The 12,917-nt window shown below is 52.8% G+C and overlaps 1 protein-coding gene and 1 long non-coding RNA gene across 4 annotated transcripts in view; one reads left to right on the forward strand and one right to left on the reverse strand.

Annotated features, from left to right (window-relative positions):
* TMTC4 (transmembrane O-mannosyltransferase targeting cadherins 4) overlaps positions 1 to 8,245 on the reverse strand; it is a 186,354-nt gene extending 178,109 nt beyond the window's left edge. The window contains exons 1-2 of one of the 3 annotated variants that reach the window (XM_089679945.1): positions 8,167 to 8,245; positions 3,458 to 3,570 (exon numbers count right to left, since the gene is read on the reverse strand). The gene's annotated coding sequence lies outside the window, so the exon portion shown is untranslated. Of the gene's footprint in view, positions 1 to 3,457; positions 3,571 to 3,618; positions 3,647 to 8,125 lie in introns of those variants that run through there. The other 2 variants (XM_089679946.1, XM_089679947.1) reach the window with 2 other exon arrangements.
* Positions 8,246 to 8,432: 187 nt separating this feature from the next.
* Positions 8,433 to 12,917, forward strand: part of LOC149460191 (uncharacterized) — a 52,684-nt gene continuing 48,199 nt past the window's right edge. The window contains exon 1 of the long non-coding RNA XR_016313118.1: positions 8,433 to 8,645. This is a non-coding gene — a long non-coding RNA (uncharacterized LOC149460191). The remainder of the gene's footprint in view (positions 8,646 to 12,917) is intronic.

Below are 12,917 nucleotides of genomic sequence, written 5' to 3' on the forward strand. Positions count from 1 at the left end.
TACTGTCCACAGTCTCTGGTCATCCCCTGCACTGTCCGCAGTCTCTGGTCATCCCCTGCACTGTCCGCAGTCTCTGGTCATCCCCTGCACTGTCCGCAGTCTCTGGTCATCCCCTGCACTGTCCGCAGTCTCTGGTCATCCCCTGCACTGTCCGCAGTCTCTGGTCATCCCCTGCACTGTCCGCAGTCTCTGGTCATCCCCTGCACTGTCCGCAGTCTCTGGTCATCCCCTGCACTGTCCGCAGTCTCTGGTCATCCCCTGCACTGTCCGCAGTCTCTGGTCATCCTCTGCACTGTCCGCAGTCTCTGGTCATCCTCTGCACTGTCCGCAGTCTCTGGTCATCCCCTGCACTGTCCGCAGTCTCTGGTCATCCCCTGCACTGTCCGCAGTCTCTGGTCATCCCCTGCACTGTCCGCAGTCTCTGGTCATCCCCTGCACTGTCCGCAGTCTCTGGTCATCCCCTGCACTGTCCGCAGTCTCTGGCCATCTGTACTGTGTCCCTGGTATTTTCCCTGTACTATGTCCGCAGTCTCTGGTCATCTCCTGTACTGTGTCCGCAGTCTCTGGTCATCTCCTGTACTGTGTCCGCAGTCTCTGGTCATCTCCTGTACTGTGTCCGCAGTCTCTGGTCATCTCCTGTAGTATGTCCGCAGTCTCTGGTCATCTCCTGTACTGTGTCCGCAGTCTCTGGTCATCTCCTGTACTGTGTCCGCAGTCTCTGGTCATCTCCTGTACTGTGTCCGCAGTCTCTGGTCATCTCCTGTACTGTGTCCGCAGTCTCTGGTCATCTCCTGTACTGTGTCCGCAGTCTCTGGTCATCTCCTGTACTGTGTCCGCAGTCTCTGGTCATCTCCTGTAGTATGTCCGCAGTCTCTGGTCATCTCCTGTAGTATGTCCGCAGTCTCTGGTCATCTCCTGTAGTATGTCCGCTGTCTCTGGTCATCTCCTGTAGTATGTCTGCTGTCTCTGGTCATCTCCTGTAGTATGTCCGCTGTCTCTGGTCATTCCTGTAGTATGTCCGCTGTCTCTGGTCATCTCCTGTACTGTGTCCGCAGTCTCTGGTCATCTCCTGTACTGTGTCCGCAGTCTCTGGTCATCTCCTGTACTGTGTCCGCAGTCTCTGGTCATCTCCTGTACTGTGTCCGCAGTCTCTGGTCATCTCCTGTACTGTGTCCGCAGTCTCTGGTCATCTCCTGTACTGTGTCCGCAGTCTCTGGTCATCTCCTGTGCTGTGTCCGCAGTCTCTGGTCATCTCCTGTACTATGCCCGCAGTCTCTGGTCATTCCCTGTACCTTATCGAACACTTCTCCTGGCACTCTAGCTTGTGAGCAGTCCCTCCGCCGGACTATTGGCCATGCATATTGACTTGAGGATGTCAGAATGGCTGTGGGCACTGGAGTGCCTTAGAGAAAAGCAATTGGATAAGAGCCCTTTTTCACTGGTTCCCAAGTATAACCAAGAATTTAACCCTTGCAGCAGTAGAGAACCCCTAGTCCTGACCAGAATATGATAAATATGTTTAAACTACTATACAGTCGCTTTAAACAGCCTGTCCGTTTACACCCGACTGCCATCTGGATGTAGATGGTTATAAACGGACACAAGTCTATTAACATCCGAGGCTCCATAGAGACCATTCAACCCAATTTCTCTAAGTACAGATCCTCCTGGACCCACCCCTAGCCTGTTATTAAACAGTGCAAGGTGAAGCAGTACAGCGACGATCTCATTTCTCTGTTTTCTCCTCTTATGAGTGTGCTTCTTGTCAACTGAAGAATCAATTGGCTACTTGTGCTGCTGCATCCTCTCGTATGCTAGCCTTGCCGCACACAGACCGCAAGAGGCCAATATCCAGGTACTTATTAGTACTTATTATTAGTTCAGGTACTTATGCATCTCGCATTTAGAAATATAAAAAAAAAATACACACATTGATGTATTAAAGAAGAATTAAAGTCTAAACATTGTTTAATTTTTAAAAGAGTAGGAGAGGGATATAACACCTGTCAGTTGTGTTCTGTTGGGGAGATTTTCTTTCACTTCCTGTCCGATGGCCACAGCAGGAAGTGAGAGGAAAACTCTCCAAAGGGAGGGGAACCCCTTCTTGTCACCAGGGTCACTAGCACTAGTGTCCCCAGTGGAAGATTTCCCATTGAATCCTGTTCTGGTGAACAGGAATGAAGGCTCTCAGTGATAATGGTCACCAGACAAAGAGGGTGAATCTCCCTAACAGGGACACAGACAACAAAAAAACCTGACAGGTATTCTAATCCCTTTCAACTTTCCCCGAAACTTAAAGGTGTTACTAAACCCACAACAGTAAAATCAGTCTGTATATGCAGTAAAGCATGCTTGTTATACTCACTGTGGAACATAAGGGGTTAATCCTCCGCACTGTGTAAAAATAATATTTGATCCTGTCTTCTCTGATCCTCCCCTTCTACTGTCTCCAATACATCTCCTGATAGAACAGAGGCTAGGAGACACTGCACATGCTCAGTTTGGTGTGTATTGCTAGAAAGTGTTTTTTTCTTGGGAGTGCATGTGATCAGCACAGGTCCAATCAGCACTGCTCAGACAAAGGGTCAGGGCTTATGCAACCTCATAAGACAATCAGGGGAGAATGAAAACTCCTCCTACAAGCTTTAACCAGTGCTCTGTTGGACACTGATAGAAGTCACAAGACCGCTTTATACTGCTGATGAGAAAAGGTATTTAGCAGTTTATATTTACTACAATAATTGCATTTCCACATTCTGTGGGAGACCAGATGATATTATGAATGCAGGGTCCTGGGTTTAGTATCACTTTTAAAGAAAAACGTTTTGCCTTTAATTATACTTTAATGATAACCGAACTGCATTAATATAGGTCTTTTACATCTGTGTATAGCTCAGTGTTAAGCAGTGATGCAGATTGATATATCTGAAATAAAGATAACAATTCAAAAGAAAACCTGCAAAACTGTATATAAAATGCCATCATGAAACAGCAAATGTCATATTAAAAAAGCTTTTAAGTCAACTTTACAGCAATGATTCAAAAGGCCCCCAGTTTCCTTTTCTACTCATCCATTGCTTGTAATGTGTTTCTCCAGTGTGGAGAGTCACAGCACGACCCCTACACATTAATACTAATAAATATTTACAAGCGTTCTGACTTTAATCTTGAGTGCATAGTATTTGTTTCTGGGAAAGCTGGATCATACCTGATGTAGTCCTATGATCGTCTGTGTGATGTCAAAGTGCAATAGCAGCTGAGCTTTCTTCAGCTGTACAGATCACCTGACATGCACTGTGTGAGTATACAGGGCTTAGGGATGATGCAGCTACAGTGCAATACACAGGCACAGCAGCATCAACCTAGAAGTAGGGACAAAGCAAGCAGAGAGTGTGCAGCTCTCCCTTGGTAATTTAAAGACTGAATACAAGCATCCTTAAAGACAAAAAAAACTCACTATACGCTGGCAGTGCTGCTTCTATTGTTACTGTACTAGTGCTGCTCTCTTTGTTGTATCCACCACCTCCTCCTGCTGCTGTCTGAGTGCTTCCATCACAGGGGAGGGAAGGGCTGCAAATGACAAAACACACATTAGCGAGAAGAAAGCACAACACACACCTATTAAAAGGAGCCTTTTACACACTGCTCTGCCTCGTGACATCACACTTTCCATATGGTGGAATCAAAGATGATCCCTATTGGCTCATCCTCCTCCATACACCGATTGGTCAATCTCATCTATCTTCCCATTGGAGGGGCTTTCATTGTTCTTTTCAGCTCTATATGCTGGGTGTCTTTATTAGAATACACCCCATTAGGTAGAATGCAGGTAACCACCGTCCTTCTCATGTAACATGTTATTTATTGGAACATGGTTTTAGAACTCCTGCTAGCAAAGTTTGAGCCTCCATAGTACAGCAGGATTCAGACGCTGGCACGTTTATTGAGTCGCCTGCTTGAAATGCTATTGCACCACGTCCTCATAAATATAACACATACCAGATTGTTCATAATGGCTGTAGTAAATCATAATCAGAAAACACAGGGTGACTAATCTGGACTGGTATTGAAGCTACTCATACGCAGATTTGCTTTTCTTTTGTTTAATATTCGGAAGGCATATGCATCAGCAGATGTGTTTGTGTGTGTGCGGATGACATTGTGTCATTTAGGTATGCCAGACTCCTGTCAATATGAATGGCTCACTAGGATCTGGCGGCGAGCCCAACGTCCTGCCACAAACGTTACAACTGCCGCACTTCTCCCGACGCTATTGTGTCATGCAGATTGTAACACTTTCTATTTCTTAACAGATTAAACAAATTGGGGGGGGGGGGGCAATACAACACTTCCATCCTATTATTAGTGTGTACTCCACCTGCTCTGCACATTACTCAGGCATCATGTTCTATTTACACACACCAATGTAATTAGGAAGGCTCCTGCCTCTGTGTCATCATCACATGGGCCACCTATAGGCCGCCTGACACAATGGGAAGCTGAACCCTCATCAGCTGGATCCCCCCCTAGGGGAGGCTGGCACAGGGAAGCTGAAGCATCAGCAAGCACCGGGCCACAGGCTGACTGCAGGTGATCTCCACAGGAAACGGCACATGGCTTGGAATAAATAATGAGAGCAGGAGAAACGTTTCCCTGTATTAGCGGCTCAACATGCTGGAGGGGAAGCTGAAGCATATAGAGCCCACATGGTTACCACTACACGGCGCAGTGCCACAGAACTGGCACACAGCTGCTCACTGCTGTATGGACAGACCTGGTCCCCACTTGACCTGTTCTCCTGTGTAAAGAGTAACCTGGTCCCAACATGACTTGCCCTCCACTAGACCGAGTTACCTGGTCTGCACGTGACCTGTCCTCCAAAGAACAGAATGACCTGGTCCCCACGTGACCTGCCCTCCACTCTACGGAGTGACCTGGTCCCCCGTCCTCCAAAGAACAGAATGACCTGGTCCCCATGTGACCTGCCCTCCACTCTACGGAGTGACCTGGTCCCACGTGACCTGCCCTCCACTCTACAGAGTGACCTGGTCCTCGCGTGACCTGCCCTCCAATGTACGGAGTGACCTGGTCCCCACGTGATCTGCCCTCCAATGTACGGAAGTGACCTGGTCCCCGCGTGATCTGCCCCCCACTGTACGGAAGTGACCTGGTCCCCGCGTGATCTGCCCTAAAATGTACGGAGTGACCTGGTCCCCGCGTGATCTGCCCTCCAATCTACGGAGTGACCTGGTCCCCGCGTGACCTTCCCTCCAATCTACGGAGTGACCTGGTCCCCGCGTGACCTTCCCTCCACTCTACGGAGTGACCTGGTCCCCGCGTGACCTTCCCTCCAATCTACGGAGTGACCTGGTCCCCGCGTGACCTTCCCTCCACTCTACGGAGTGACCTGGTCCACGCGTGACCTGCTCTCCACTCTACGGAGTGACCTGGTCCCCGCGTGACCTGCTCTCCACTCTACGGAGTGACCTGGTCCCCGCGTGACCTGCTCTCCACTCTACGGAGTGACCTGCCCTCCTCTCCACGGAGTGACCTGCCCTCCACTCGTGCCCTGCCCTCCACTCTACGGAGTGACCTGGTCCATGCGTGACCTGCCCTCCACTCTACGAAGTGACCTGGTCCACGCGTGACCTGCCCTCCACTCTACGGAGTGACCTGGTCCACGCTTGACCTGCCCTCCACTCTACGGAGTGACCTGGTCCACGCGTGACCTGCCCTCCACTCTACGGACTGACCTGCCCTCCACTCTACGGAGTGACCTGGTCCCCGCGTGACCTGCCCTCCACTCTACGGAGTGACCTGGTCCCCGCGTGACCTGCCCTCCACTCTACGGACTGACCTGGTCCCCGCGTGACCTGCCCTCCACTCTCCGGAGTGACCTGGTCCCCGCGTGATCTGCCCTCCACTCTCCGGAGTGACCTGGTCCCCGCGTGACCTGCCCTCCACTCTCCGGAGTGACATGGTCCCCGCGTGACCTGCCCTCCACTCTACGGAGTGACCTGGTCCCCGCGGACCTGCCCTCCACTCTACGGAGTGACCTGGTCCCCGCGTGACCTGCCCTCCACTCTACGGAGTGACCTGATCCACGCGTGACCTGCCCTCCTCTCCAGGGAGTGACCTGCCCTCCACTCTGCGGAGTGACCTGGTCCATCTGTGCCCTGCCCTCCACTCTACGGAGTGACCTGGTCCACGTGTGACCTGCGCTCCACTCTATGGAGTGACCTGGTCCACGTGTGACCTGCGCTCCACTCTACGGAGTGACCTGGTCCACGCGTGACCTGCGCTCAACTCTACGGAGTGACCTGGTCCCCACGTGACCTGCCCTCCACTCTACGGAGTGACCTGGTCCCCACGTGACCTGCCCGCCACTCTACGGAGTGACCTGCCCGCCACTCTACGGAGTGACCTGGTCCACGCGTGACCTGCCCGCCACTCTACGGAGTGACCTGGTCCCCGCGTGACCTGCCCTCCACTCTCCGGAGTGACCTGGTCCCCGCGTGACCTGCCCTCCACTCTACGGAGTGACCTGGTCCCCGCGTGACCTGCCCTCCACTCTACGGAGTGACCTGGTCCCCGCGTGACCTGCCCTCCACTCTACGGAGTGACCTGGTCCCCGCGTGACCTGCCCTCCAATGTACGGAGTGACCTGGTCCCCGCGTGACCTGCCCTCCACTCTACGGAGTGACCTGGTCCCCGCGTGACCTGCCCTCCACTCTACGGAGTGACCTGGTCCACGCTTGACCTGCCCTCCACTCTACGGAGTGACCTGGTCCCCGCGTGACCTGCCCTCCAATGTACGGAGTGACCTGGTCCACGCGTGACCTGCCCTCCACTATACGGAGTGACCTGGTCCCCGCGTGACCTGCCCTCCACTATACGGAGTGACCTGGTCCCCGCGTGACCTGCCCTCCACTCTACGGAGTGACCTGGTCCCTGCGTGACCTGCCCTCCACTCTACGGAGTGACCTGGTCCCCGCGTAACCTGCTCTCCACTCTACGGAGTGACCTGGTCCCCCGTGACCTGCCCTCCACTCTACGGAGTGACCTGGTCCCCGCGTGACCTGCCCTCCTCTGTACAGAGTAACCTGGCCCCATGTGACCTGCCCTCCACTGTACGGAGTGACCTGGTCCCCCGTGACCTGACCTCCACTGTACGGAAAGACCAGGTCCCCACATGACCTGCCCTCCACTGTATGAAGTGACCTGATCCCCACATGACCTGCCCTCCACTGTATGGAGTGACCTGATCCCCACATGACCTGCCCTCCACTGTATGGAGTGACCTGATCCCCACATGACCTGCCCTCCACTGTATGGAGTGACCTGATCCCCCATGAACTGACCTCCACTGTACGGAGTGACCTGGTCCCCCATGAACTGACCTCCACTGTACGGAGTGACCTGGTCCCCCGTGACCTGACCTCCACTGTACGGAAAGACCTGGTCCCCCGTGACCTGACCTCCACTGTACGGAAAGACCAGGTCCCCACATGACCTGCCCTCCACTGTATGGAGTGACCTGATCCCCACATGACCTGCCCTCCACTGTATGGAGTGACCTGATCCCCACATGACCTGCCCTCCACTGTATGGAGTGACCTGATCCCCACATGACCTGCCCTCCACTGTATGGAGTGACCTGATCCCCACATGACCTGCCCTCCACTGTATGGAGTGACCTGATCCCCACATGACCTGCCCTCCACTGTATGGAGTGACCTGATCCCCCATGAACTGACCTCCACTGTACGGAGTGACCTGGTCCCCCGTGACCTGACCTCCACTGTACGGAAAGACCAGGTCCCCACATGACCTGCCCTCCACTGTATGAAGTGACCTGATCCCCACATGACCTGCCCTCCACTGTATGGAGTGACCTGATCCCCACATGACCTGCCCTCCACTGTACAGAGTGACCTGGTCCCCCATGACCTGACCTCCACTGTACGGAGTGGCCTGGTACCCACGTGACCTGCCCTCCACTGTACGGAGTGACCTGGTACCCACGTGACCTGCCCTCCACTGTACAGAAAGACACGGTCTCCACATGAACTGCCCTTCTCCGTACGGAGTAACCTGGTCCCCACATAACGTGATCTCCACTAACCCTGTCCTGAGTGACCTGCTCTGTACGGAAAATCCGCTCACCACTGTACAGAACGACCTGCTAGTCCTGCCTGCGTATGCCAGGCTCAGCCCCCCGTCTGAGGAGCAGAGTGGAGATGGGAGAGGCTGGGAAGCGCTGGACAAAAATAACTAACCCTTTTCACTTTGGCTGAAGGAAACGTCGATTTCTGCTTCAAAACCGCCTTGCATGAGGTATGCCATGAGCATCCCATACAAGGCTGCCATTGTGCACAGGGTTCCACCCCCCTCCAGGTAAAACACAACTCTGTTTTCTACGACCACATGGACAGATCAGCATTACAGGCAGGGGCGGGCTGACAGCTTATGGAGCCCCCGGGCAATAGGGGATCATGGGGCCCCTGTGTCCTTGCCCAAACTAAAAAAAAGCCTATGAAAAAGGTACCAGGGGCACCTCATGGGGCCCCCTATTGCCCCCTGGCCCTCCGGCAGTGCTCGAGTTTCCAAATGGTCCGTCCGCCCCTGATTACAGGGAAATACAGGTAAGGGAGGAACACTGCAGATACGCAATACTCAAGGCTGGGTGTATTATAAGGCAGTGCCCACAGCAGAGATCTCTAAACAAAGGGCCGGAGTAGCAGCAAGATCAGTGTGGGAAATGGTGCCCCATCATTGGTGTCAGTGGGGGAAATGGTGCCCCATCATTGGTGTCAGTGGGGGAAATGGTGCCCCATCATTGGTGTCAGTGGGAGGAATAGTGCCCCATCATTGGTGTCAGTGGGGGAAATAATGCCCCATCATTGGTGTCAGTGGGAGAAATGGTGCCCCATCATTGGTGTCAGTGGGGGAAATGGTGCCCGATCATTGGTGTCAGTGGGGGGAAGAGTGCCCCATCATTGGTGTCAGTGGGGGAAATAGTGCCCCATCAGTGGGGGAAATGGTGCCCCATCATTGGTATCAGTGGGAGGAATAGTGCCCCATCATTGGTGTCAGTGGGAGGAATAGTGCCCCCTCATTGGTGTCAGTGGGAGGAATAGTGCCCCATCATTGGTGTCAGTGGGAGGAATAGTGCCCCATCATTGGTGTCAGTGGGAGGAATAGTGCGCCATCATTGGTGTCAGTGGGGGAAATAATGCCCCGTCATTGGTGTCAGTGGGGGAAACAGTGCCCCGTCATTGGTGTCAGTGGGGGAAACGGTGCCCCGTCATTGGTGTCAGTGGGGGAAACAATGCCCCGTCATTGGTGTCAGTGGGGGAAACGGTACCCCATCATTGGTGTCAGTGGGGGAAACAGTGCCCCATCATTGGTGTCAGTGGGAGGAACAGTGCCCCATCATTGGTGTCAGTGGGAGGAACAGTGCCCCATCATTGGTGTCAGTGGGAGGAACAGTGCCCCATCATTGGTGTCAGTGGGAGGAACAGTGCCCCATCATTGGTGTCAGTGGGAGGAACAGTGCCCCATCATTGGTGTCAGTGGGAGGAATAGTGCCCCATCATTGGTGTCAGTAGGGGAAATAGTGCCCCATCATTGGTGTCAGTGGGGGGAAATAGTGCCCCATCATTGGTGTCAGTGGGGGAAATAGTGCCCCATCATTGGTGTCAGTGGGGGAAATAGTGCCCCATCATTGGTGTCAGTGGGGGAAATAGTGCCCCATCATTGGTGTCAGTGGGGGAAATAGTGCCCCATCATTGGTGTCAGTGGGGGAAATAGTGCCCCCATCATTGGTGTCAGTGGGGGAAATAGTGCCCCATCATTGGTGTCAGTGGGAGGAATAGTGCCCCATCATTGGTGTCAGTGGGGGAAATAGTGCCCCATCATTGGTGTCAGTGGGGGAAATAGTGCCCCATCATTGGTGTCAGTGGGGGAAATAGTGCCACATCATTGGTGTCAGTGGGGGAAATAGTGCCCCATCATTGGTGTCAGTGGGGGAAATAGTGCCCCCATCATTGGTGTCAGTGGGGGAAATAGTGCCCCATCATTGGTGTCAGTGGGGGAAATAGTGCCCCATCATTGGTGTCAGTGGGAGGAATAGTGCCCCATCATTGGTGTCAGTGGGGGAAATAGTGCCCCATTATTGGTGTCAGTGGGAGGAATAGTGCCCCATTATTGGTGTCAGTGGGAGGAATAGTGCCCCATTATTGGTGTCAGTGGGAAGAATAGTGCCCCATCATTGGTGTCAGTGGGAGGAATTCTGCCCCATCATTGGTATCAGTGGGAGGAGTTCTGCCACATCATTGGTATCAGTGGGAGGAATAGTGCCCCATCATTGGTCACAGTGGGAGGAATAGTTCCCCATCATTGGTCACAGTGGGAGGAATAGTGCCCCATCATTGATCACAGTGGGGGAATAGTGCCCCATCATTGGTGACAGTGGGGGAATAGTGTCCCATCATTGGTATCAGTGGGAGGAATAGTGCCCCATCATTGGTATCAATGGGAGGAGTTCTGCCCCATCATTGGTATCAATGGGGGGAATAGTGCCCCATCATTGGTTACTGTGGGAGGAATAGTGCCCCATCATTGGTGTCAGTGGGAGGAATAGTGCCCCATCATTGGTGTCAGTGGGAGGAATAGTGCCCCATCATTGGTGTCAGTGGGAGGAATAGTGCTCCATCATTGGTTTCAGTGGGAGGAATAGTGCCCCTTCATTGGTATCAGTGGGAGGAATAGTGCCCCATCATTGGTATCAGTGGGAGGAATTCTGCCCCATCCATGATATCAGTGGGAGGAATAGTTCTCCATCACTGGTGTCAGTTGGGGGAATAATGCCCCATCATTGGTTTCAGTGGGAGGAATAGTGCCCCATCATTGGTTTCAGTGGGAGGAATAGTGCCCCATCATTGGTATCAGTGGGAGGAATAGTGCCCTATCATTGGTATCAATGGGAGGAGTTCTGCCCCATCATTGGTATCAATGGGGGGAATAGTGCCCCATCATTGGTTACAGTGGGAGGAATAGTGCCCCATCATTGGTGTCAGTGGGAGGAATAGTGCTCCATCATTGGTATCAATGGGGGGAATAGTGCCCCAATATTGGTTACAGTGGGAGGAATAGTGCCCCATCATTGGTGTCAGTGGGAGGAATAGTGCTCCATCATTGGTATCAGTGGGAGGAATAGTGCCCCATCATTGGTATCAGTGGGAGGAATAATGCCCCATCATTGGTTACTGTGGGAGGAATAGTGCCCCATCATTGGTGTCAGTGGGAGGAATAGTGCTCCATCATTGGTATCAGTGGGAGGAATAGTGCCCCATCATTGGTATCAGTGGGAGGAATAGTGCCCCTTCATTGGTATCAGTGGGAGGAATAGTTCTCCATCACTGGTGTCAGTTGGTGGAATAATGCCCCATCATTGGTTTCAGTGGGAGGAATAGTGCCCCATCATTGGTGTCAGTTGGGGAATTAATGCCCCATCATTGGTTTCAGTGGGAGGAATAGTGCCCCATCATTGGTGTCAGTTGGGGGATTAATGCCCCATCATTGGTTTCAGTGGGAGGAATAGTGCCCCATCATTGGTATCAGTTGGAGGAATAGTGCCCCATCATTGGTATCAGTAGGAGGAATTCTGCCCCATCATTGGTGTCAGTGGGAGGAATAGTGCCCCATCATTGGTATCAGTGGGGGAAATAATGCCCCATCATTGGTCAAAGTGGGGGAATAGTGCCCCATCATTTGTCACAGTGGGGGAATAGTGTCCCATCATTGGTATCAGTGGGAGGAAAAGTGCCCCATCATTGGTATCAGTGGGGGGAACAGTGCCCTATCATTGGTATCAATGGGAGGAGTTCTGCCCCATCATTGGTATCAATGGGGGGAATAGTGCCCTATGATTGGTTACAGTGGGAGGAATAGTGCCCCATCATTGGTGTCAGTGGGAGGAATAGTGCTCCATCATTGGTATCAGTGGGAGGAATAGTGCCCCATCATTGGTATCGGTGGGAGGAATAGTGCCCCATCATTGGTATCAGTGGGAGGAATAGTGCCCCATCATTGGTATCAGTGGGGGTAACGGTGCCCCTTCATTGGTATCAGTGGGAGGAATAGTGCCCCATCATTGTTATCAGTGGGTAGGAGGAATAGTGCCCCATCATTGGTATCAGTGGGAGGAATAGTGCCCCATCATTGGTATCAGTGGTAGGAATAATGCCCCATCATTGGTATCAGTGGGTGTAATAGTGCCCGATCATAGGTATCAGTGGGGGTAACCGTGCCCAATCATTGGTATCAGTGGTAGGAATAGTGCCCCATCATTGGTATCAGTGGGGGTAACAGTGCCCGATCATTGGTATCAGTGGGGGTAACAGTGCCCGATCATTGGTATCAGTGGGGGTAACAGTGCCCCATCATTGGTATCAGTGGGAGGAATAGTGCCCCATCATTGGTATCAGTGGGAGGAATAGTGCCCCATCATTGGTATCAGTGGGAGGAATAGTGCCCCATCATTTGTCACAGTGGGGGAATAGTGTCCCATCATTGGTATCAGTGGGGGGAACAGTGCACTATCATTGGTATCAATGGGAGGAGTTCTGCCCCATCATTGGTATCAATGGGGGGAATAGTGCCCTATGATTGGTTACAGTGGGAGGAATAGTGCCCCATCATTGGTGTCAGTGGGAGGAATAGTGCTCCATCATTGGTATCAGTGGGAGGAATAGTGCCCCATCATTGGTATCGGTGGGAGGAATAGTGCCCCATCATTGGTATCAGTGGGAGGAATAGTGCCCCATCATTGGTATCAGTGGGGGTAACGGTGCCCCTTCATTGGTATCAGTGGGAGGAATAGTGCCCCATCATTGTTATCAGTGGGTAGGAGG

The sequence above is a fragment of the Staurois parvus genome, unplaced genomic scaffold (assembly GCF_062004578.1).
Source record: "Staurois parvus isolate SC_StPar_1 unplaced genomic scaffold, SC_StPar_1.0 ptg000233l, whole genome shotgun sequence".
NCBI lineage: Eukaryota > Metazoa > Chordata > Amphibia > Anura > Ranidae > Staurois > Staurois parvus.